This window comes from Panthera onca, chromosome B2 (assembly GCF_046562875.1).
Source record: "Panthera onca isolate mPanOnc1 chromosome B2, mPanOnc1 haplotype 2, whole genome shotgun sequence".
NCBI lineage: Eukaryota > Metazoa > Chordata > Mammalia > Carnivora > Felidae > Panthera > Panthera onca.
Genome location: NC_138343.1, coordinates 99,922,557 through 99,949,805, shown reverse-complemented (window position 1 = coordinate 99,949,805; position 27,249 = coordinate 99,922,557). Strand labels below are relative to the sequence as shown.

Sequence of the window (27,249 nt, the reverse complement as noted above, 5' to 3'; positions counted from 1 at the left end):
ATCTTAATTTTGATTTGTTTCTTTCTAAGTTTGGGTCTATTGTGAGACCACTCCTTTTGGGGCTATTTTTAGATGATTAGACTGTGTAGCATAGGTGGAGAAAATTTGTGTTACTTAGAATAACTTGTTAATAATACTGCTTTGAGTCTTGTTCAGTGTGTGTGTGTGTGTGTGTGTGTGTGTGTGTGTGTGTGTGTGTGTGTTTGTGTGTGTATAATGTGCACACATGCATAAATAACAGCGGTTCAGGCAATGCTCTGACTCATATATAACTCTTTACCTATTTAGCCAGCCTTTACCTAATCAACCATGTAGCTGTATTAGAGTGGCTAGATTAGACTAGCCTTTGCCCGGTGGGCCAAATAGAGGAAAGACAACAGACTCTGACCTTTTTTGAGAAAGTAGTAATGCTGCCCACTATCTAAACAGTGTCATTTTTAATCAGATTGTAGGGAGGTAGGAAGAGGGTAGCAGACGCATCTATGATCTCCTGTGTGGCATCTGACATTGTGAAATACTTGGACTTTTCCCCTTGACTTCTGTATAAAAGGGGATTAGAAAACTGCAAGGCTGTAGACATGAATGTGTCTTGAGTCATTTAATGTAGTTTTCAAAAGTTTTTAAAGTTGTCAAACCTTTTCTTCATACATAATTTTACCCAGCAGGATACAAAAACAGAGAATCCTAAGTGACTTATAGTGGGAAGTGGTAGAAAACTAGTTTTTGCCACACATTAGTTTTTAATTTTTCAAAGTTGTTGAAATGTTCTTTAAGGTCTGTTATATCATCAGTATCGTTATAAATGTTTCATTGACAATTACAAGGTTTTCCAGATGGTAACTGTAATTAAATCATAGTGAGCATTTCATAATGCATATAATTGTTGAATCATGGTTTTATACCTGAAACTAGTATAATATTGTATGTCAGCTATACTTCAATAAAAACAGTTGTCCCTTTATTTGATACCAAATTGTGAACATATAATTCCTTGATTAAAAGAAATTTAGGTATTTCTGAGGTTGTAATACATCTTGCAGTGTATACATTTAACACAGTAATTTTCCATTCTGAAAAGTTAATATTAAGTTGATGGGACATCTTCTAATGGACGACTTCCTAAAAAATATATATAACATTTCATGATATGTTTTCATCCTCTGTATACTTATATTTTTACGTAATTACATCATGGAATGAAATTGCTTCTCACTTCATTTTGTTCTTCATTTTTGCCTGACATCTCTAATTGTTTTAACTTTGTATATTTTGTATATTTTGATGTTGAATTATTTGGCACATAAAGCTTCACAACTAATGGGTCTTTTATGGCAGTGCTTTCAAACTGTAGCAAAGAATCAAATTTTTTTCTAATACATTAGAAAATGTACTTTAAAATACATTAGAAGTGAATTACTAGAAAAATGAAACAAGGAAGAGAAACCAAGCAAAATACAAGCTTCCTTTTTTAGCATTATATTAAACAGGTATGCAATTCCCCTGTCCGGTTGCACTAAGAGTTTCTACATGCTTACTTTCAAGTTTTAAACTTTTCTTGTTCCAGACCAATAACAAACAGCTAGTTCATACACTGTATTTGAATAGCTTTGTAAACATTGTTGTCTCAGTTTACAGAGACACTTTAATTCTTTTCTTTTTGAATCCTACTTTTTCTCCAACATCAAAATTGTTATTCCTGTTTCCTTTTAGTTTTACTATTTCCATGATAGTATCATTGTCTATCACTATTTCTAATCTTTTTTTATGTCGTTTCATTTTTTAACCCCATCTGAGGATTTTTCCAATAGAAAGGGTTTAAACAATAAAAATTTGTTGTTATTGATATTTTTGATTTTTACTCCTATAATTTTGTACATTTTATTAATTTTGTTTCACTTTTGGCTTTTTTCAGGATAGATTGTTTTATGTTTTATTTTAAAAAATACAAAAATCATCTTAAAAGCATAAGTACAGAAATGTAGTTGTAACTATATAATTTAAGAACAACTCAAAAATATTTTTTCTTTTATGTAACACAGGGAATTTAGCTTTTTTACATTGTTAGCTTCCCAAGTTAATATTTAAGACTAACTTATAAATTTTGAATATTTTAGATTGTATATCTTCTTTTTCAAAAAAAATTTTAGCTTATGTATTAAATTTCAGTAGAACAACTTAGACTCAACTCTACATACTAACTTGGTATGGAGTACCACCACTCATCTATTTATACCATACCACTTATACTCATTCTTGAGTTCCAATTTAGACTTTTTTCCTTTGGTTGCCATGAGTATGTTTTCAGGTACTATTTTTCGGAAGATATTCTTGTGGGTTACTTTTCCTGAACCCTTTGAATATCTGAAAATGGCTTTTTGTTGCACACATGTATTAATGAAAGCCTGACTCAATATGGTATTCATGTGTCCCATGCTTTTCCTTTATAATTGTCTAGCCATTATTCTGGTTATCTTTTATTTTTGACTGAGACAAGAAAGTCTTTCTGTTGTAGAAATGCTGGTGCTTTTTATTTTGGGATAGTCTTCTATTATACCTTGGAATATCGCTTTCATTTCATTTGTTAAGCCTTTTTTTTAAAAAAAATTAAATACCTCTTATTGGTGGATTGGTTCACATTTCTTTTTTATACCTATCTTCTTATTTTTAACACTGTCTTTTGCATTCTCGGTGAACATTTTTATTTTCATCTTTTACATTACTGATAGGTTTTTTGTAATATTGATTCTGTTCTTTCTCATCTCAAGTGCAGAATTTAATTTTGTTGTTTATTCCTGTCATTTTTCTTATTTCTTAGAGTATAGGTTTGTATCTTAGTCTGCATACATCTCTTATGTTCTCATTTCTTCTTGGTGTCTTTTTAATGGATTATCTTTCCTTATGGAAGATATTTTATAGGAAATTAATTTTCTTGTATTTTACTGAGACACACAGCAGATACTGTCTACGTTTCTTTTGTTAATGTAACAGTTGACAATTTAAGAAGATGTTTTATCTATGCTGCCATTTGTATAGGTCCCTTGTTTATCCTTCTATGAACAAGAGGCCATTTATTCATTCCTGGTGTTTGCCAGGAGGCAGAGTATGGAAAATCTGGTTAATTGTCTTGTTTTCCACTTCTAAGCTGATAGAACTGCCCTTCCAGATACACAAAATTAATAATTGTGCACAACATACTTAGATGAAAACATTCATCTAATAGGTTGTGGTCAAGTCTTTCCTCTGTTCTCACTGTGCATCCTCTCTATCATGTGGAAGAAGAGAACTTATTACTGGATAACGTGAGATGGTGTTTTTGTTTTTAATCAGAGCATTACTTGAAAGTCTCCAGATTGTAAAGGCCCTTAGGACTTTTGGTGATTTCATCAGTGATGGAAACTAATTTAACATCCGGAATGAAGAGAGCTATGCTCCCATCAGTTACATTTTTAGGTGTGAAACATTCCCTGGGTTTGATAACTCTTGTAATTGAGCAAGTCTGTTGTGAGGCTCAGGAGACAGTCTATGGAACTGGAGATAGTGGTTGCTATTTGATATTTCTCAGCTAGGGTGGTTATTACACCAACCCTCGTGATCTCATCCTCTCATGCTTTACCTGCCTCCTATGGAGAGCCAAAAGAGTATCTCTGAATTGCTCTGCAGACTCCTGATGAAGACTAACTACCTGACACTGCCTTGCTGGCATGTTATGTCATGTTTTATATCCTGTTAAGTATAACCATGTGGCCTTTTTGAGTCATGTGAGTGTCAGTGTCTAGTTGGGCCTAATGTATGTATTTGTATTTCGTGATTTTTTTTTTTTTGGCTTGTTTTTAATATTTGCTGAGTGAATCAGTATTTATTGCTTATTCTTTGTAAGCATTTTAAATTATAAATATATAAAAACATGAGAGTATCTATAGTACATACAGATTAAAGAATATAACAATTATCTGTTTTAATACCTATGGTGAGAAATAGAATATTATAGATATCTTTGAAGTATTTGATTGCCTCCTTCTCTCCTGTCTAATTTTGGTTTTGAATTTTGGTTAATCATTTCCTTGATTTTCTTTATAGTTTTACCTCAAATATATATGTCACTAAACAATATGTTGTTTTATCTTTCTGGAGTTATTTATAACGTGCTTGTTCTTCTGTGATTTTTTCCCTCCAACATTATGTTTTTGGACATTATCTTTGTTGAATTATATAGCTGTAGTTCATTCATTTTCACTGCTATATAGTATTGTGTTATATATGACTGTACCACAATTTTATTTTTTCATTCTCCTATCTTTGAACATTTGAGTTGTTTCCTGTTTTTCTTCCCCAATTACAAACAATGATGTTATGAAAACTGTTGTGCATGCCTTCCAGTGCATGTGTATAAGAATTTATATGGTTATACTAGGGGTTGAATAGTTGAGGTAAGAGCATGCACAACTCTCCTTTACTAGGTAATGCCAAATTGTTTTCTAAAGTGGTTCTACCAAAGTGTATTCCCACCAGCAGTGTGCGAGAGTTCGGATGTTACACATCTTCACCAACATTTAGAATTGTCAGACTTAAGTTTTAAATTTATTCTTATAGGCATAAATGATATCTCACTGTGAGTTTGTATTTTTTTCTCTCACTAGTAAGGTAGAATTTTTCTTTATGTTTATCTATCAAATATTGAGAGAGATGTGTTGAAGTCTCCAACTGGTAGATTTGTCTAATTAATTTCTCTTTTAGTTCTCAGCTTTTGCTTCATGTATTTTGAAGCTTAGTTAGGGCCTTACATATTTAGGATTATTATGTTGTCTTGGTGAGGCCGCCTCTTTATCCCTGCTAATGTTCCTTGTTCTGAAATCTTCCTTGTCTGTTGTTGATATAACCATTCCAGTTTTTTTTTTTTATTAGTGTTTACATGATGTATATCATGTCAAGAATGAAGTGTTTGAAATTTTATCTTCTCGCAAACTAATGAATTAACTTGCCACAAATTTCATAGATACTGTTACTAGACATGAGATTTCTGGGATCTTCATTTTATTGACTGCAGATGGGAGATGGTTGCAGATAAAGTATGGAGAAGTAGATTGAAAAACTGCTACCCCAACAGAGACCAGTGTAGAATCGTCTCCCAAGACATCTTTTTTCATCCATTTACTTTCAACCCATTTATGCTTTTGTATGGGTTTCTTGTAGAAAGGATCCAGCATATAGTTGCGCTTATTCATTTAGTCCAGTAGTCTGTCTTTTAATTTGTGTGTTTAGATTGTTTACATTTAATGTGATTAGTAATATGGTTAGACTAAAAGTCTACCACAGTCCTAGCTGTTTTCTACTATTATCTCTGTTCTTTGCCTTGTTTTCCTGCTTTTGGATTACTTGGATGTTTTTTATTCCCTTTCTCTCCACTTTTTGCTTATTTATGTATACCTTTTGAAATTAATTTAGTGGCAGCTGTTGGTTTGAAATACACATTTGTAACTAAGCAAAGTCTTCTATCATACAATAGTACATAGTTTTATATGTACTATAAGGGTACCCAATTCTTCCTGCTTATTTTTTGTGCTTTTGTTGTCTTACATTTCACTTTTATATATACTATCAACACACAATATGTTGCTACTATTTTCGCTTTAGACCGTTATCCTTTTTTAAAAATTTTTTTGATGTTTGTTTATTTTTGAGAGAGAAAGACAGAGTATGAGTTGGGGAGGGGCAGAGAGAAGGAGACAGAATCCAAAGCAGGCTCCAGGCTCTGAGCTGTCAGCACAGAGCCTGACGCGGGGCTTGAACTCATGAACCGCAAGATCACGACCTGAGCCGAAGTTGGACGCTTACCCGATTGAGCCACCCAGGCACTGATAGACAGTTACCTTTTAGAGCAATTACAAATAAGAAATAAATGAAGACTTTCATTTATGTCATTCCTAGTGTTGTTGATTTCTTTGTGTGGATCCAAGTTTCTGTCTTGTATCCTGTTCCATCTGCCCAAAGAACTTTCTTTAACATTTATTTTATTGTAGTGTAAGTCTGGTGGTAATAAATTATCCCAGTTTTACTTTTGTAAAAGAGACTTATTTTTCCTTTATTTTTATAAAATATTTTTGCTGAGTATAGAATTGTGGGTTGCTTTCCCCTCCCCTTTAGATACCACTCTGCTGTTGTCTGGCTTATGTAGTTTTGCTGTGATTCTTACCTTTGATTCGATATATTACGTGTCTTTTTTTTTTTTTCTATCTTTAAAATTTTTTGTCTTTGCATATGATTTGCCTTTACTTTTGAACATGATATGTCTGTTTGCTTTTGCTTGGTGTTCTCTGAACTGCTTGGTTCTGTGGTTTGGTATCTTTTATTGAATTCGGAAAATTCTCAGCCATTATCTCTTCATGTATTTCTCTCGAACTGTTCTCTCTCTTCTGTGTGATTTCAGTTAAGTGGATGTTAGAGCACCAGGTACTGTCTCATAGCTCTTACATGATTTGTTATGATTTTTTTCTTATTTTCCCCCACTTTTTTTTTTCTGATATGAGATTTATCTTTTAGGGAGATTTCCTTGATGATAATGACTGTTGCTATTCCTGAAGTAGTGATATTTCAGAAGGTGACTCTATAGTATAAAGTCATGTACTTTTTTTGTTATATCCTGAGATCTTTCAGATTATTAGTAAAAGTGTAAGTTTATAATAAATTTTGTCCCTCCTAAAAACAGTCTGATTAGATTTGAGGGCCATGAGATTGTGGCTATTGTTATGAAGATAGAATATAATTCTAATGACTTAGGGACCACAGTATGTTTTAATTTTATGTTTTATGTCTTATTTTTCTACCTATGTTAATCCCTTGAAATTCACTAGATTTTTATTCTGAGCCTCAGTTATTGTGATAGTACATATTTAATTTGGAATAAAAAATTAATACTACATATTATGAAGTAGCTAGACTCACATATGTTTGTTTATTACGCTCCTAGGACTATGTAGAATTTTTTTTAGGATTTTATTTTTAAGTTGTCTTTATTCCCCAGGGTGGGGCTCATACTCGCAACCCTGAGATCATGAGTTGCATGCTGTACTGACTGAGGCAGCCAGGCACCCCTGGGACTATATAGAATTAAATAGACATGAGGTACAGTACAAGTAAGAAATCAGTATGTTTTGGTTTTTGTGGTCAGTTAATTGAGAAAGTGTTGGAAGTTATTGGAAGTGTAGATGGAAGCTTTAAGATCACTAAAAATTCATAAACCTACTAGTATAAATAAAACTTGGAAATTTCAAAGTATGGGAAAGTTTTTTGAATATATATATATGCTTTGAATTATCAAAAGTGATAAAAGGCTTCTAGTGTTTTGTTTTATTTTATTTTTGTATTATTTTTTAATGTTTATTTATTTTTGAGAGACAGAGAGTGAGTAGGGAAGGGGCAGAGAGAGAGGGAGACATGGAATCTGAAGCAGGCTCCAGGCTCTGAGCTGTCAGCACAGAGCCTGACACAGGGCTTGAACTCACAAACTGTGAGAATATGACCTGAGCTGAAGTCAGATGCTTAACTGACTGAGCCACCCAGGCGCCCCAGAAACTTCTAGTTTTTTAAAGAATTATATGGTAGATGAATAAAAAAAGTATTACTCTCAAAAAGAAAGTAAGATATGCTAATTTTTTTTCTTTTACATCAATTGAGATGTGTCAGATTTACTAAATACAGAATCTTTGTATATGTGTGATTCAAGAATTTAATATTTAATTATAAAAAATCCTTACTTTTGAAATCTGAAGCTTAATGGATATTAGTATTTAAAAAAAAATGTTAGGTGGAACTTGTTCATGGTAAGCATTTTTATGTGATCTCAGCTTTACCTAGTAAGATTCCTTGTCATGATACATTACACTTTTTCATAGAAAGGAAAAATGTTTTGTTTGACCCATGTTTCAGTAGCTGGCAGATTTTGAAACGGGGAGATCTCCAAGTTGATATTGGACACTAGCCACATGAAAGGACGAGGAGCCAAATGCATGAAACATTTGCTTTTTTGGCAGAAAGCCCCAGTATATGCAGATTCTTTTTAAAAACTGAAGTAAACCTGATCACGGGCAGCTTCTTGTGTAGTGTGTTAAATTCCCACTATAGCCCCAGCTTATAACTTGAGAACAGAGGGTCAAGCTTTTGTTGACAACTGTGACTCTTTCTGGCTCTACTTTTGCAGTTGTACATTCAGAATAGGGAATTGTTTTTCCTCTGATGAAAAGGAAGACTCTAAATTACTTGAATGCAATTGGAATCCTGATCCTATGCATGCACATATACACAAATAAAAGAAAGTGCAAATGCGTAGTATTCTAGTGTATTTTTCTTGGTAATCATTCTTTGATACATTGTCGGGCTTTGGTAAACATTTATTGAAGAAGAGGAATTACTTCTTTGTATATAATCTTAAACAGATGACAAATCTTTACATGTAGATTGTAGACTATCAAGTCCACTCTCTGTCCATTTCTATTATTACTACTTTGAGTAAAATTTTAGGCCATCGTAATAGCCTCTCAGATTATCTCTGAATTCACCTCTTTTCAAATTCAGCCCTTATGATGTCACTAGAGTGATCTTTCTAAAACCCACATTTTATCCAAATGTTGACATATTGACAGTGGTATAGGAAACTAGGCGAAAAATTGCTAATAACTTAAGTACTTAAAAAAAGGGTAATTACATCTATATGATGCATGTGACCTGCCAGATAGCCATCAAAAACCTAAGAATAGAAAGAGGACATGTGCACATGCATGACTAAGTGAAGAACATAGAGTTTAGTCTGTATAGTATGAACCTTCTGTTGAAAAGTTTATATAGGGGCGCCTGGGTGGCTCAGTTGGTTGAGTGTCTGCCTTCGGCTCAGGTCATGATCTCGCGGTCCGTGAGTTCGAGCCCCGCGTCGGGCTCTGTGCTGACAGCTCAGAGCCTGGAGCCTGTTTCCGATTCTGTGTCTCCCTCTCTCTCTGACCCTCCCCTGTTCATGCTCTGTCTCTCTCTGTCTCAAAAATAAATAAACGTTAAAAAAAAAAAATTAAAAAAAAATAAAAGTTTATATAATATAAACATTAGGAAAATAATAAAATACTGAATATGAAGGTTATGGATTTGAGTGGTGTTTTTCTTTTTTGGGCTCTTTTATATCTTATAAAAGCATGCATTACTTTATAAATGGGGAAAATTAATAAAACATATAATCTGTTCACATTGTCTTCTTTGAAGCCATCTTTAGTTTCCTGTTTTCTACAGAGGTATTTCCTGAAAAGTAGTTCATGGATGTACTTGTTTTAGAATCACCTGGGGTACTCATTAAAAATGCAGATTCCTGGGGCTCCTAGGTGGCTCAGTTGGTTAAGTGTCCGACTCTTGATCTCAGGTCATGATCTTACGGTTCATGGATTTGAGCCCCATATGGGGTTCTGCACTGATAGTGCAGAGCCTGCTTGGGATTCTCTCTCCCTCTCTCTGCTTCTCCCCTACTCGCTCCCTTGCTCTCTCTCAAAACACACACACACACACACACACACACACACACACACACACACACAACATAACTTTAAAAAAATACAAATTCCCGAGGTCCATCTCAGACATATGAAATAAAAACCTCTGGGGTTGTCTAGGAATGTGTGCTTCTGGCAAGTGCCACTAATGATTCTTATATATTCTAAAGTTCTCAAACTGGCCTACAGTATAGAGTAAAACTCTGGATGACTTTTCCATAATCTGATACCTGAATCCTTTCCCAGCCTCATCTTATTTTTCCCCAAGCACTTTGCTTTTCAGTCTGAACTACTTAACTCTTCCTCGGATGTGTATCTCATGGTTCTGCATTTACTTTCAGCTTAGGGAAAGCAGGAACTTTGGCTCTTCTAGGTGTGGAGTGCTGGGTATAGTGTTGTCCTTCCTTAAATGTTTGATGAGTGAATGAATGCCATTCCTCTGGAGGAAATGACCATTTCCATTCAATTAATTCAGTGAATATTTTTAAATGTCCTGAGACATTACCTCCATTATGAAACTTTCCTGAGTTAATTAGTCCTTTGTGCCACCATTGTACTTTGTACCTCTGTTAGAGCTGTTATCACACTGACTTGCAAGGTTTTGTTTTTGACTTGTCTGACTTCCCTATTAAAGTGTAAGTTTCCTGAGGACAGATTAGTATGCTGCCAGTCTTTGTGTCCCTCAGGGCTTGGTCCCTAGAGATGTATTAAGAATTAGTAGAAAATACTCATGATGGAAGGACAAATATTGTATGATTCCACTTATATGAGGTATGTGGTATAGAGAAAGAAAGCAAATTAGTGGTTACTAGGGCCTGAGGAAGGAGGAAATGGGGATTTAATGTTAAATGAGTTTCAGTTTGGGATGATCCAGATGTTCTAGAGATGAATGGTGATAATGGTTACACAGTATTGTGAATGTGCTTAATATCACTGAATTGTACACTGAAAAAGTTAAAATGGTGAGTTTTATGTGTATTGTAAAACATACACACACCACCTCATGAAGGTAAAGAACTTGGCTATTCACTCAGCTTTGTTCTCTACAGTTCCTAACATTGTTTTGTTTCATTATTAAATTGTATTTTCTTTTGACGTGATTTTAAAGATGTTTGAAATTAAGTTGAATATACAGAGAAAGCCCATAGGAAATTCTTTAACAAATCAACAGAATTTATTAAGAGGAAAATATAGCATATGCTTTTTAAAATCACATATTTAAAGAAACTATTGTGATTTGCAAATAGTAATTAAAATCAAAGTGGCTATCACCTGCTACTAACAACTAGATAGTGGTGAAACAGAAGCAATATGGCAACATGGAACTTCAAACTTGGTATGGTCTCTGGTCTTTTTATTTTCTTTGCTTAGAAATTGTCTATTTAAGTCCAGGGTGATTGGAAGGCAATACATTGAGTACATTGGGAGTTTCCTAAATGGTTTTGGTAGATGATCTCTTTTGAGATCCTTGCATCTCCAGGAAGTAATTAAGGATGATTCTCTGTTCCCATAAGGAAATCATATGTTAGGGGCGCCTGGGTGGCTCAGTCAGTTAAGCATCCGACTTGCGCTCAGGTCATGATCTCACAGTTCAGGACTTCGAGCCCCGCGTTGGGCTCCGTGCTGGCAGCTCAGAGCATGGACCCTGCTTTGGAGTCTGTGTCTCCCTCTTGCTCTGCCCCTCTCCTGCTTATGCTCTCTCAAGAAATAAATAAACATTTAAAAAATTAAAAAAAAAAAAGAAATCATATGTGCTGTTTAATACTATTGACTTGGAGCTTTTTGCAAATCTAAATTGGGGTATGTGTGTATGCAAGCACGTGTGTACATTCCTTCTAGTACAGTGGTTCTCTCTGATTCGGTTTGCAAAATAATTTCTGCTTTTTTTTTTTTTTTTTTTTTTAAGATTTTTTTTATTTTGGAGCACCTGGATGGCTCAGTCGGTAAAGCATTGGAATCTTGATCACAGCTCAGTTCATGAAATCACTGTGGTGAGACTGAGCCCTGGGTTGGGCTCTGTGCAGGGCATGGAGCCAGTTTGGGATTCTCATTCTCCCTCTCTCTCTGTCCCTCCCCAGCATATGTGCTCTCTCTCAAAAAAAATAAAAAAAAATAAATTTAAAAATATTAAAAAAAAATTTTTTAAAGGAGAACAGAAGTTTTTTGTTTTTGTTTTTTTTTAAGTTTATTTTGAGAGAGAGCACAAATGGACTAGGGGTGGAGGGAGGGAGGGAAGGAGTGGCGGGAGAGAGAGAGAGAGAGAGAGAGAGAGAGAGAGAGAGAATCTCAAGCAGGCTCCGTGCTGCAGGCTGAGCCCTACTTGGGGCTTGATCTCATGACCATGAGATCATGACCTGAGCCAAAATCAAGAGTCCAATACATAACCGACTGAGCCACCTGGCTGCCCCAAGATTTTTTAATTTTAAGTGATCTCTACACCCAACATGAGACTCAAACTCACAACCCTGATATCGAGTCATATGCTCTACTGTCTAAGCCAGCCAGGCACCCCACAAAATAATTTCTTTGGGAGCAACTTAAGAGGTAGACTGGGGACTGCACCTAGAGTTTCTGGCAGAGAAGGTCTAGGATACTTCTGATTTAGGTATCCCTTAGAACATAATGTAAGAAATACTGTTAACAACAAAACATATTTTGGACTGGTCAAGGTGTCTTTTAGAAGCTGATTATTCTCATTTTTGGAATGTTTGAAACCTAATAAAAATGGCATATTATTTCTTCATTTGATTGCATCATTCCTATCGACTCCCTATCCTTTCTTGTCAATGATTTCCATGTCTCTACTTTCCTACCTGCTGCCATTTTCTGTCAACCGTTGAGAAATCCCGGTGAGTGACAGATAAGATGAAGGAAGATGTGTTCATTATTTTTCCTTAATTAGTTTTATTGAGATAACTTGTGTACAAAGAACTGACCTATTTTAAGTATACAAATGGTGAGTTTTGGCAAATGTAGCAATCCTATAACTACTGTCACCACAATCGTGATATACAGAAAATTTATCACCCTAAGAAGTTTCCTTGTGTTCCTTTCAGTCAAACCTCTCTCCCCACTACCAGCAATCATGGATCTGCTTTGTCACTATAATTACTATAGTTTTGCCTTTTCCAGAATTTCATGTGATGGAATCCTACAATATGTAGTCATTTGTGCCTTTATCCATATTGTTGCATGTATGAGTAGTGTGTTCCTTTACATTGCTAAGTCATATTCCATTATATGGATATACTGCAATGGTAGATACTGGACATTTGGATTGTTTTCAGTTTGGACTATTATGAAAAAGCTGCTGTGAGCAGTCATGTACAAGTCTTTATGTGACTGTATATTTTCATTTCTCTTGGGGTAGGATTTCTGGGTCATATAGTAAATTTAGGTCATGAGAAACTACCACTCTTTTCCAAAGTAGCTATACCATTTTGCATTACCTCTAACAGTGTATGGAAGGTCCAATTTCTCCATATTCTCAACATTTGCTTCTGGTTTAGTCTTTTTAAAATTGTATCTTTTTCTGGTGGGAATGTAATGATATCTTGTTGTTTTAATTTTCATTTCTAAGGACTAAGGATACTGTAAATCTTTTCATGCGCTTATTTGCCATTCACATATCTTTTCTGGTGAAGTATCTATTTAAATCTTCTGCCCATAAAAAGAAGATTGTTTTCCTTCCCTCCAGTACTGGCACCCCCCCTGGCCTCCCCACCTGCCCCAGATTCCATTACTTGGCCCTGCTCTCTTTTTCTGTGTCCTTTAGAGATCTGATTTCTTACACTTAGAACTTTCCAAACTCTCAGCTCAGGCCTAGGCATTTCCTTACTCTTCATGTAGAACTGTGCATCTCTTTTATCTTATATGGGAATTCTTTGTGGTTCCATCTCCTTTCTGCAGTTCTTCTTATAGCTCATGTGGGATAAATTTAATAAATAGTTTCTCTGGCTCTTTCTCTTGTGAGCTGACTAAAATAGTTTGTAGTTAATATCTTATTCTGCTCTTGAGCACTCTTAAGATTTAAAGAATGAATAATTTGCTGTCCCCTTTTTAAAACTTAGTTGTTCTACCCAGGAGATGCTATCTTAGTTTTCTTGGGTGAATTAGCTTCTACATAACACAGTTTGGTTGGTTGTCTTTCCTAGCCAAAACAACATAAGCAACAGATTGAACAAAGGCAGATATGAGAACCCAGCTTTCTCTTAGCAAGCCAGACATTCGAGAGATGTACAAAAATGTAAAACAGTTTGTATCTTCCCACCAATGTTTTTCTTTTAAAAAACAAAATGTTATTCATGTGCACATGTAATAGGTTTATTAATTTTAATGAATGAAAATGTCAATACTTTATATATTTCTCAGTTTTAATATCTAATATGGTAAATACTGATAGACTGCCCACATAAAATTCTTTGGGGTCCTCCATAACTTTTAAGAATGAAAAATAGTCCTGAGACCAAAAGGTTTGAGAACTGCAATAACCAGTATTTATTAAGCACTTATTACATGTCAGAGTACTTTCCATGTTTTAACTCATTTAATTCTCAAAACAGCCCTATTAGATAGGTACTACTATATTCTACAGTTTACTAATGAGGAAACTAAGGCAGAGAGATATTAAATAACGTCTCCAACTTCGTATAATAAGTAAAAAATCTGGGATTCAAACTTAGTTTGGTCCTTTTCGAAATTTAAACTTCTTAACATTGTCCTTTCCAGTATATAGTTAATCATGAATTCCTATTATTTCTTCCTTTAAAATGTTTTCAGTTCTCTCTTTTCTTACCATCACATCCTAATCTGGGTCCTTACTTCTTTCTTAGAGGCAGCAGCTTCTAGCTGTGTTACTTGTCTGCCATTGTCAGACAAATGCCATTGCCATTTCTTTCCTACTCTCCATAATCCATTAGAGCTTGCTCTTGTGTACTACTTTAAGCCCATACGTCCCTATCTTTCTCTTTCTCTCTCTCTCACTTTTTTTTTTTTTTTTTTTTGTAATTTTATATAGCACTTATCCTCCATCTTGAGGACTCAAATTACAAGTGTATGAGACTGCTTAACTCATGTGTAGGTTACTAACATTTTCATTTTTTTCTTTCAGGCTTATTTTATGCCTCATTTTGAGTAATTTCTATTGCTGTTTTCCAGTTCTTAATCTTTAATTCTACCATTTCTAATATGCTATTAATTCCATCCATTGTATTTTTCATCTCAAACATTTATTTTTCATCTCTGGTAAGATGAAAATTTTGATTCACATTCTTTTTATGTTGTCCACATCTCTGCTTAACATGTCCAAGCATTCCTCTACCTTCTTCAACATACAGATTACAGTTATAAGAACTATCTTGATATTTTTATTAATTCTAGTATTTATCAGTTTTTGCCTTGTTTCTGTTGCTGCTTTTTCTTCTCATATTTTTCTATTTATTTTCATGCCTGATAATTTTTTATTACATGCCAGACATTGTGAATTTAACCTTGTGTTTGGGATATTTTGTATTTCTAGAAATACTTTTTTTTTTTTTTTTTTTTTTGAGAGAGAGAGGGAGGGAGGGAGTAGGGGAGGGGTGGGAAGGGGAGAGAGAATCTTGAGCAGGCTCACGCCCACAAAGATCCCCATGTGGGGCTTGATCTCAAAACTGTGAGATCATGACCTGAGCTGAAATCAAGAGTTGGAAGTCTAACCGATTGAACCACCCAGGCACTCCTAGAAGTAGTCTTTTTTTTTTTTTTTTTAATGTTTATTTATTTTTGAGAGAGAGAGAAAGAGAGAGACAGAGTGCGAGTGAGAGAGGGGCAGAGAGCGAGGGAGATACAGAATTGAAGCAGGCTCCAGACTCTGAGCTGTCAGCACAGAGGCTGACGCGGGGCTCGAACTCATGAATCGTGAGATCATGACGTGAGCCGAAGTTGGTCACTTAACCGACTGAGTCACCCAGGCACCCCACCCCTAGAAGTATTCTTGAGTTTTATTCTTTTTTTTTTTTTTTTTTTTTTAATTTTTTTTAACGTTTATTTATTTTTGAGACAGAGAGAGACAGAGCATGAACGGGGGAGGGTCAGAGAGAGAGGGAGACACAGAATCGGAAGCAGGCTCCAGGCTCTGAGCCATCAGCCCAGAGCCCGACGCGGGGCTCGAACTCACGGACCCGTGAGATCGTGACCTGAGCTGAAGTCGGAGGCTTAACCGACTGAGCCACCCAGGCGCCCCTTCTTGAGTTTTATTCTGGGACACTGTTATTTGGAAAGAGTTTGACACTTTCAGTGCTATTCTTATGCTTGTTCAGGTGGAACCCAGAGCAAACTTTATCTAGGACTAATTTTGTGCCACTACTGAGACATTATGATTGTTCTGCCTGATGTCCTGTGAAATATGAGATTTTTCTTTCCTTTCTAGATGAAACAAATTATTCTTGCCACTGTCTGACCCCCTGGGATTGTTCCCTCTGTTCCTTTTAGTTCTTTGCCTAGCTTTGGGTAGATTCCTCACAAGCATGTGCTTATACTATACTACTCAATAGTCTTGACGGGGCCCTCTGCAGACCAACTCTACTATCTCTCTGCAACTCTCTCCTCTCTAGTACTCTCCCAGGCAAATTCCAGCAGTCTTGGACTCATACTTTCTCAGCTCAGGGAGATTGTTGAGCTTCCACTTGGCTTCCTTCTCCCTCTGCTCCCAGGGTGCTGACTTTGTTTCCCTTCTGTCAGGGATTACTCTCCTATGCCAGCCATTGTCCAATGTGTGGAAACTATTGTTTCATATATTTCTTCTGTTTTTGTTGTTGTTGTTTCAGGCAGGATTGTAAATCTGTTCTCTATTACTCCATGTAGACTAGAAACCCTGTCTTCATTTTTTAAGAATTCATCTCAGATATTAACTCCTCTCCAAAATGTTTCATAATCCATTTTCTAGTCAGGAATCATTTAACTGCAAAGAATAGAAGCCCTTTCAAAGAAGCTCTAATAAAAAGGAGATTTATTATTATAATGCAGAGAAATCTCTCAGATCTTCACTGCATGGTACAGACAGTTCTGTCTTTTCTTCCATTCCCTGCACACACATCTTCTCTGCAGGGTTCTTTCCACCTGCCTTTCACTCTCACTTGCCATGGTATTAATCCTAGCTTTAACTCAACATGACCTTTCAGCTCCAGTCCTTATACTATGTAATCAGATTACCTATTTATGTAAATGGCCTGGAAAAGCCAGAAAATTAGTATTAATCTTGGGTAGGCAGAGTTCAGTAGTGACATGATTAATATTACAATTAAAGTTTTTTTAATGAAAAATATTTATATATTTTATGTGAGAAATATCAACCTATGAACTCTAACTAGAATAATAACTCAAATAATACTCAATAAGCACGATGTTTGTCCCATGGTAGCTCAGACATTTTGCTTCTTTTTTGATTACTAAATAATATTCATCTATAAACATTTTTAGAGCATATATTACGTACCAGGCACTATCCAAGATGAGTGATAAAAAGGAGCTTATATTCTAGAAAAGAGCTTATACTCTTATACAGCCCTGAGAACCAAATCCAATTGTAAGTAAAGTTTTACTGGATCACAGCCCTTTCCATTCATTTTCATATTGTCTGTAGTTGCTGTTGTGCTTCAGAAGGATAAGGATAGGGGTGCCTGGGTGGCTCAGTTGGTGGAGCGTCCAACTCTTGATTCTGACTTGGGTCGTGACCCCAGGGTCATGGGATCAAGCCCTGCATTGGGCTCCATACTAAGTACACAGTGCTCTCTGTCTCTCTTTCTCCTCTCCAAAAAAAAAAAAAAGATGGAGAGAGATATGGATACTTGAAGAGACTCTATGGCCTACAAAGCCTAAACAATTTACTATTTGTCCTGTTAGGGGAAAAGTTGACCAACCCCTGGCATAAGGTGATTATAAATATAAATATTTTTTAATATCAAAAGTTTTGACTTCTTTTTGTTGTGGCAAGACCTTTTTTATCTGGTCTTAGACTTTGACCCGAATGAATATTTAGAGAGAAGTTAATTAGGGGCACCTAGGTGGCTCAGTCGGTTAAGTGTCCACCTTTGGCTTAGGTCATGATCTCATGGTTCATGAGTTCGGGCCCAGCTGTCAGTCTCTGTGCTGACAGCTCAGAGCCCAGAGCCTCCTTCAGATTCTGTCTCCCTCTCTCTCTGCCCCCTCTCCGCTCATACCCTGTCTCTCTTTCAAAAAATAAATAGGGGACACCTGGGTGGCTCAGTCAGTTGGGCGTCCTACTTCTGGACAGGTCATGATCTCACTGTTCTTGAGTTCAAGCCCTGCATTGGGCCTTGTGCCAACAGCTCAGAGCCTGGAGCCTATTTCAGATTCTGGGTCTCCCTCTCTTTCTGCCCCTCCCCTCTCATGCTCTGTCTGTCTGTCTCTCTCAAAAATAAATAAATATTAAAAATAAATAAATAAATAAATAAATAAATAAACATTAAAAGAAAAAGAAAGCAGTTAAATTATTTTCCTCAAGTCCTGACATTAGATGTTCTTGGTTCGCTTGTTTCTTCCTTTCTCTGTTTTTCTTTCTTTCCCTTTTTCTTTCTTCCCCTTTCCCTTCCTTTCCCTCTTTTTCTCTTTCTTTCTTTTTCCTTCCTTCCTTCCTTCCTTCCTTCCTTTTCTTTTTTCTTCTCTCTTCTCTCTCTTTTCTCTCTTTTAGAAGTTCTTTGTTTCATTCATGAAGACCGTATTGTTTTGTCTCTTAACTTCTGGATGGATTTGAAATATCTCATATAAGGGCATCTGGGTTTACTGGTGATTCAGAACACATGTGATGTGGTATTTGGCAAGAGGTTAAAGGCCAAGTGTTGCAACCACCCACATAACAAACCATGAAGTGTTTTCTGTAATTTTAGCAGTAAAAACATTTTTTCTTTCTTGTAGTGTATTAAAACAAAAAGAAATATGCTTTGAGATGGTTGGTATAGTTGAAAATTAACCTGTTTTCAAATAAACACAGAAACTCTGGGAATACCATCTAAGTCTAAATGTGCTTTTGTGAGGTTAGTAATCAGTATGTAGTTCCTCTGTGTTCATGGTTGTTGTTAAAGAAGTCTTTGACAGATTTGCATGAAGTTATTCACCCTTCAAGTCTCTGTTACTATAAAAAGAATAGGTCTGTTATTCATTTTTAATGTGTGCCTATCTCTTTAAAATGCCGTAGCCACTAATCTCAATATCAAATACTAGATTCTTTTCCTGCTTCATAGTAGGAGTTTCCCACTGAAGAGAATCTAAGAAAGAAAAAGTAAGGAGTCCCTTTGATTTGGGGAGTTTTTATAACAAGGTTAACAATCCACCCCAGTTTGCTTGGGACGTTCCTAATTAATACTAACATAATTAATAATAGTTCCCCGCTTGTATTCTGAAAAATCCCAGTTTAGATGACAAATTATATGGTTACCCTATTTATTCTATAATCATATTGACCATTGAACAGCTGAATCTATAAAATTTAGTGTTTAACTCGCTTCTGCATTTATTCTGATTCTAAATCTTGCAGGAGAGTTGGTGATTGATGGCTGTAAGATAACACAGTTGTTAAAGTGAAATTTAACTCGTACATAGGCTCATCTGATAGTGGGAACCTAGATTCTGTGTGCCTCTAAGGCTCAAAATGATTTGAATCCCCACTGCTAAAAATGAACTTTTTGTGTAATGTTTAGGGACTTCCTCAATCTCTTTTTTCAATCTGCTTTTCTAGGCTTTGCTTTTCTTTAATTTTATTTATTTATTTTGAGAGAGACAGAGACAGTGTGACCAGGGGAGGGGCAAAGAGGGAAGGAGAGAGAAAATCCCAAACAGGCTCTACACTGTCAGTGCAGAGCCAGATGTGGGGTCAGAACTCACAAACCGTGAGATGGTGACCTGAGGCGAAACCAAGAGTTGGACGCTTAACCGACTGAGCCACCCAGGCGCCCCTCTAGGCTTTTCTTTTCTCATTTTTCTCTCTCATTACTATGAACCCTATATTCCGGCCCCACTTACATACTTGGATTTTCCTAAATATATCCTACACTTTTTCCTAACTTCCATACCATTCATATATTATTCCTTCTGTTTTTTTTCTTGCTTTACCTTTTTCTGTCTTTGCCTATTAAATTCTTGCCCGTCTAAAGCCCAGTGTAAATAGCACTTTGGTGAAATCTTTTTTGCCACACTCCCATTCTGCACTTGATCTTAGCCAAAAGGCCGAGAAGCGATTGCCACACTCCCATTCTGAATAATTTCTCTTTTCTCTAGGCTCCCTGGGCATTTTGTTTGCCATTTCTGTAATGTTTTATATGTGTCTTTGTGCCCTAAACCCTATCCCCAGTTGGGGATGGGGCAAGAGACTATATATAATTCATTTTAAAATCCATATTACCTATAAAAAACCATTTATGTACTATGTGTTCAGTAAAAATGTATGGTTGATAGTTTATTCTAATTTCCGTACAATAGGCAAGAAAATATTTTTAAAAGATACTTTCTTTGTAAGCTTTGTAAGCATAATTTTAATAATCCAGTTTCTAAATTTATTTACTACCTTTAATTGTCTTGTCTTTATTTCACCTGCATTCTTAACACTTTTTTTTTTTTTTTTTTTTTTTTTTAACATTCAGATAGAAGTATATTCTCATCGACACTTTAACTGGGACCAAAAGTTTCCATTTTTCCTTCCCTTCCAAGGCAATTTGCTGTGTTCCAAGAGTTTATGTTCTTTTCTCATTTCTATCTTATTATCTCCAGTTAATTCTGGAAGATGATGGGATGATCAGTTGCCTGACTACCTAGGTTGGTTCTCTGGATTAATCGTTGCCTTCTGTAAATCTCCCTTATTTTGGCCACTATATTTCTAGGGAAAGAAATAGGATGTAAATTATTACATTCTCTGCCAGTTGAGGAAAGTATGCCTTAAACATTAACCTACTTTGTAAAATATTTCTAATAGCAAAAAGGAAAAATGAGCAGGTAACATTACAGGCCTGGCATTTTTTTTTTCTTTCAAGTAAGCCTAATTTCATTATACGTGGAGTCCACCTGTTTAGACATGTTATCTTGGCTATATCAAAAATTTCAATTAAAGTAGAAGTTCACAGGAATTTTCAAAACCTAAAACCAAAAGATGAAGCCATATTCTAAACAGCTGTCTTTGCCATAGCTGTTAAAAATGAAACCATCATTTGTCCTTGATCTAGTGACTGGCATTGGGAAGTTTTGTTATAGAGTTTTATATTCACCACTCTGATTACATCTTAAATGTTTCATTTTCTTCACTTAAAATAATAATTGAATTTTATTTCATATAAATTATGAGCTAAGGGTTGTGGTTTATAAATGAAATAAGATAAATCAGTTGGTCTCATGTACCTTCTTCATGTTATAGACTAAGTTCTTGGGCCATGATATATATGGTAGATTAGGTCTAAAGTTAATCTGTTCTCATGTTAGGAAAATTAGGATAATAATCCCTAACTTGTGGGAGCATTTCAAATTAAAATAGCGTCTACAAGTGCTCAGTACTTCAAGGTGCACTTTATACTTCACCATGTTCTTATGAGATAGATGTTGTTTTGGAACACCTGAGAGCTCTAGAAACCTACTAGAGGGGAACCATACAGTGGAACTTACACCAAATATAATAGATCCATAGATCCGTTCATATCTTCTGAGGAAGAGACCTCAAATTTTCCATTACTTCATGTTAAGCAAGTTCATTGAGATTGCGCCAAGATACAGGGTATGTATGTTTGGGGCAATAGAGGAGGTGATGGGACAACCCAACCTAACGGCAGTCTCCCTCTTGGTGGTCTACTTTTGACCCTTCAGTCTATGGCAGTGACTTAAGGTCATGTTGAATGGTGCTACCATAAACTTTCATCATTAGGGGAAAGTAGTAGCATTTCATACTACAGAAAAATTATCATTCTTAGATCAGAATTACTCAGTCAATTGTAGTTTGAGAAGGAGCTTAAAGATTATGGGTTGAAGAAGAACTGTCTTTTATGTTATGTTTTAAGGAGAGATAGATTGATGGATTTTCTAAGTAGGGAATTAAAAATGGATGATTTGGCAGACTTGAGAGACTCAGAAGGCTAAAAATTGCTTACAAATGTTAGAATTAGGAGAGTATTCTTCTTGGTACTTAATAAGTTTAAACTGAATACATTAGTGAATATACAAATTACTTTCCTGTAATTGACTGAAGATAAGGTAAATGTTTAAGAGATATTTGAGAAATGCCAGGTAAATTTGAAATCAGCATTGGCAGAAGTAAGGATTAGGAAGGAGCATGGATTATGGAAGAAATGTCAGTGTTGTCACCTGTACAGATATTCTTAAAGATTTAAAAATATTTGATTCAATAACCTTTTAATTTTGGATATTTTTCATTTCCTACTAAGAATTTATTGAAAATTATCGCAGTGATTTTTTAAAAAAATATTACATCTGTGATGTGATTATATAGGTATTTCCTTATAAATCACTAAATTTATATGATAAAAAAATATATCCCTACAGTTTTTGTTGTTACTTTGAAAATTTGTTTGAAGTGGTGCTTTGGTAAAGTGAAAAGAACACCACACTAAGGATCAAGAGTTTATAGTACTTGTGGTTCTGAAGTCCTTGGAATTCTTCTCATCCGATTAACTGTGTGACTTTAGGCACTTTGAATCTCTTGTCTCATATATAAAATGGGTAAACAAACTGATACATCCATAGAAGAAGTTACTTTGGAACAACAAAAAGGAATGAATTACTGATACATGTGACATCCTGGATGAATATTAACATCACAGTGCTGGGCAAAAGGATTCAGGCACAAAAGAATATTATACAGTGTGATTGCATTTTTATGAAGTGCTAGACAAAACTATTGTGAAAAATCAGACCACTGATTGCCTCAGAGGAAGTGGGGATTGACTGAAAAGCAGTACAAGGGAATTTTGGAGGTGATGAAAATGGAAAATGTTCCATAACTTAATAAAGATACACACATTTGTCAAAATTAATAAGGTATAGTTATTGTGAATTTCATTATCTGGAAAATTTACCACTCCTCCCCCCTACAAAGGAAGAATAAACAAATTTGCCAATCATCCTTGCACGGGGGCCATACTAATCTTCTCTGTATCATTCCAATTTTAGTATAGGTGCTGCCGAAATGAGCACTAAACAAATACTTTGAATTTTAGTCAGTATATGTGCTTTTCTTAGTGGTAGTAGGTAGTAGTTCTGAAACTACTTTTTATGTTTTTTAGGATTATGCAAACGAATAAATATATTAGGATAATAAAAGCCAGGTTTCTCACTGTTGGACAAGAGAAAAACATGGATATAGGGACAGCTAGAATGTCTCTGGGGTGTTGGGTTGGATTTGGAGGTATGAGTATGAACTGTTTTTACCATATGCAGAGAAGGATAGATGGATAGAGAAATATAGGATGTGTGTGTATGTATATAAATATATAAACTTCTCAGTGCGGTGCTTAGAGGTTCTAGAAGTAATGATACCCCCCCATAGCAATGAGTATACTTTGTATCCACATCTTGATTTCTAAACAACATTCTCCACTAAAAGTAACCAAGACTCCCTTGAGAAAACTACAAGATGAATCTGGAACATCTTATTGTTCCAGAAAATAAAGTGTACAAGGAATGATGGAAAGACATCAAAAGGGCGTAAAAATTCTGGTTTCCACTCAGACATGAAAGAAAAGTCACCATTCTTGTCCTTAAAACAGGAACAAAGTTGAACAAACTAAAAGGCAACAATTCTTCTTACATACATCAGAGAACTGAGGTCACAGAGTAAACTAATGCCCCCCAAACTGGGGAGACAGGTGAATACAAAGAATCACAGCTTGCTGGGAGCATAAGCTAATGTAAATAGGAAGTGGTAGGAGAACTGTAACTGATGACCAGCCAGAAGCTGAGTGTGGATTAGCTTAATAGTTAAAAACTCCTGGGGTCCAGTTTTAGGAGGGCTCCCCACACTTTTGTAAGTTTTTCCTCCACAAGCTCCACCAGGTTCTCACAGTTAAGATTGGGGATACGGGTATTTCCTCATGCTTCCAGCAGGAGAGGAGTAGTCACCATGTTGCAGTATGCTCACAGCATTTTGTTCTCTCCTTGCCCAAAGGGGAAACTCCCAGAACCTAACCAACTTGGGGAAATCAACTTCCTCTCTAGTCTTGCTGTCTCTTCTAAGAGGGGAAAAAAGGCACTTTCAAAAGCACTCTAAAAGACTCAGACCTCATCATAGGGTTATGGAATACTTCCCTTCCCCCTACATTTTACATCAACAGGGCTCCTGTGTAATAATAAGGGATTACAGGTTAAAGAACTGTGAGGCTTGCACTTTAAGGAGTTTCTAGGGAAACCCAAAGACAACAAGGAGAGAAAAAACAAGGACCTTAGGGGGACCTGGGTGGCTTATTTGGTTAAGCGTCTAACTCTTGATTTCAGCTCAGGTCATGATCTTAGGGTTCATGAGTTTGAGCCCCACATCAGGCTCTGCACTGAAGGTACAGAGCCTGCTCGGTATTCTCCCTCTCTCTCTGCCCCTCCTCTGCTTGTGTGCTCTCTCTGGCTCTCTAAATAAATAAATTAAAAAAAAAAAACCCACAGGACGTTTGAGGAAATTTTATACAGTAAATACAGCCTAATTCCTAGTGAGATATAGCAGAGATTTTGGAATTATCAGAAGGTGAATTTAAACTATGATCAATATGCTTAAGGCATCTAATGGAAAAGGTGTACAAAATGTAACATGTAAGAACAGATGGGTAATGTGAGCATTGGGATTGAAATCCTAAGAGAGAATCAAAAGAAACTACTAGAAATCAAAAGTACTGTAACAAGTGAAGAATGCCTTTCGTGGGCTGACTCATCAGAAAGAGGAAGGAGCAAAAGAAATACTTGAAGTAATAATGGCTGAGAATTTTCCAGAATTAATGACAGACTCCAAACCACCAATCCCGGAAGCTCAGAGGACACGAAATATGCCAACTACCAAATCTACATCTAGACATATATACAAACTGCAGGAAACCAAAGACCTGGAGAAAATCTTGAAGGAAGCCAGAAGGGGAAGAAACACCTTACCTATACAGGAAGAAGGTTAAGAATTACTTTGGAGTTCTCTTCACAAACCATACAAGGAAGAAGAGAGAAGAGTGAAGTGTTTAGTGTTGAAAGAAAAAGATCAACAACCTAAAATTCTGTATACATTGAAATTATCTTTCAAAAGTGAAGGGAAATTAAAAAGTTTCTCAGACAAAAACTGAAGAAATCTGTCGCCAACAAGAACTGTTAACTTGCCTTGCAAGAAATGTTAAATTCTTCAGAGAAAAGGAAAATTAGAGAAGGAATAAATGAAGGTAAAATAAAACCTTTTGTTTTCTTAGTTGATGTAATAGGGAAGTTCAAAATATAGAAACAATGTATTGAGCGATTACAGCTTATAGGTAAGTGAAATTAGGTAGCAATGTTATAAGGGGCAGGAGAGAAGAATTTGGAATACTGTTTTAAGGCACTTACCCATGAAAGGCAGTATAATGTTATTTGACAGTGGAGGTAGTTTAGAGTAAATGTATACTACAAATTCTAAAGCAATCACTAAAAAAAATTCAGTTTTTCTTCTAATACTTTAAAGATGGTACTCCACTGACTTCTGGTTTGCATTGTGTTTGATAAGTTTGGCAATATGTTTTTGTCCAACACTTTAGAATTCTAATTTTCATGACTTATAACTGCCTTATTCAGGCCCCCAAGTAACCAATTTTATGCTTAGTAGAACTAATAGGCCTTATCAGTCTGGTACTGTTAAGTAACTAAACACAGTCCTAAGAAAACTTCCATTTAATTCATATACAAAGTTGTGTGACATTTGGGGGGGGGGGTGGTTTGAGGGTTGGGGAGAGGCTATGCTGCTTCTACCTTTTGACAGAGCAAATATTAAGTATGTTTGGTAGTTCAGTTTTATTGTTATTAAGTAAAGTCTGAAAGTTTTACTGTCTGAAAAAACTTTCTTACATTGATAGTTCTTAATCTTTAACTTTTTATCTGTTTCTGGTAATGATCACATTAAGTAGAACATCTCTCTGTAATTTGACAACATACCATAATGTGATTGAAGGTTTAAAGTAGTATACTTAGTGCATGATTAAATGGAAATAAAGATATGTAAGTTGTTTTAGTGGCTAATGTTCGTACGTCTCTCAATATATGCATGATTTCTGTGATGCAAATCTAGTAATTCATTTTAAAATAATTTCTTTTAATGTTTATTTATTTTGAGAGAGACAGAGATAGCACGCGAGCAGGGGAAAGGCAGAGAAAGAGGGAGACACAGAATCTGAAGCAGGCTCCAGGCTCTGAGCAAAGAGCCCAACACGGGGCTAGAACTCACGAGATGTGAGATCATGACCTGAGCCGAAGTCAGATGCTCAACCGACCGAGCCACCCAGACACTCTCCAATAATTCATTTTAATGTATGCATTGACTCTAATGGTATATTCAGAATTAGATCTTCTTATTAGAGACCTCAAAAAAACAAAAACAAACCATGACTGTGGGTAGGTTAAAAAATTATGTAAGAGCTTCATTCAGATACAGTTTTACAAATTTGCCTATTCATCCATGTTATACCATCTGTCAGTACTTCATTCCATTAAAATGGCTGAATAAACCATTGTATAGTTGTTCCACATGATATTTATCCATTCGTCAGTTGATGGACGTTTGAGTTATTACCACCTTTTGGCTATTATGAAAACTGCTACTATGAGCATTCATATACAAGTTTTTGTGTGAGTGTATGTTTTCATTTATCTTGGGCTATACACAAACACACACACACACACACACACACACGTATATACATCTATTCCTACATATATATACATAATATGTAGGAATATAATTGCTGGTCTTATGATAACTTTGTTTAATCTTTTGAGGACCTACCAATCTATTTTCCAAAGCAGCTACACCATTTAACATTCTTACCCCTAGTATATGAGGTTTCTAGTTTCTCTGCAACACTTGTTATTGTCTGACTTTTTGATTATAGCTGTCTAGTGGTTGTGAAGTGTATTTCATTGTGGTTTTGATTTGCATCTTATTGATGGCTACTGATGTTGAGCATCTTTTCATCTACCTATGTGCCATTCTTATATCTTCTTGGAGAAATGTCTATTCAGATTCTTTGTCCATTTTAAAATTGGGTTATTTGTCTTTTTAGTAATGAGTTGTAAGCCTTATCAAACATGATTTTTAAATCTCTTACTCCCTGTGTTGTCCTTTCACTTTCACTTTCTTATATTTAGGTAAAATTTTCAGCTCCTTCAGTGTTCAGCTACCATAGTGTGGTTGTGCAGTGTAATAGATTTGTATAATTTAAATTACCTGTAATATTTTATTTATGTGTCTTTGAAAGAAAATTCAGGTATTTATATACAAATTTGACTGGATAGTAGTAACTTTATCTTGGTTAGCTATTAATACTGTTTTTTATTTACTTATTTATTTATTTCAAATGTTTATTTTTGAGGGAGAGCATGAACTGGGGAGGAACAGAGAGAAAAGGAGGGGAGGACAGAGGGTCCAAAGCAGGCTCCATGCTGACAGCAGTGAGCCTGATGGAGGGCTTGAACTCACAATCTGTGAGATCATGACCTGAGCCGAAGTCAGATGCTCAACCAACTGAGC

The 27,249-nt window shown here is 35.6% G+C and overlaps 1 protein-coding gene and 1 non-coding gene across 6 annotated transcripts in view; one reads left to right on the top strand and one right to left on the bottom strand.

Moving 5' to 3' along the window:
• REV3L (REV3 like, DNA directed polymerase zeta catalytic subunit) overlaps positions 1-27,249 on the top strand; it is a 172,940-nt gene that overhangs the window by 13,935 nt on the left and 131,756 nt on the right. The window lies entirely within an intron of this gene.
• LOC132668089 (U6 spliceosomal RNA) lies at positions 22,603-22,706 on the bottom strand. The gene has a single exon (XR_009605459.1). It is a non-coding gene; the product is annotated as a U6 spliceosomal RNA (small nuclear RNA).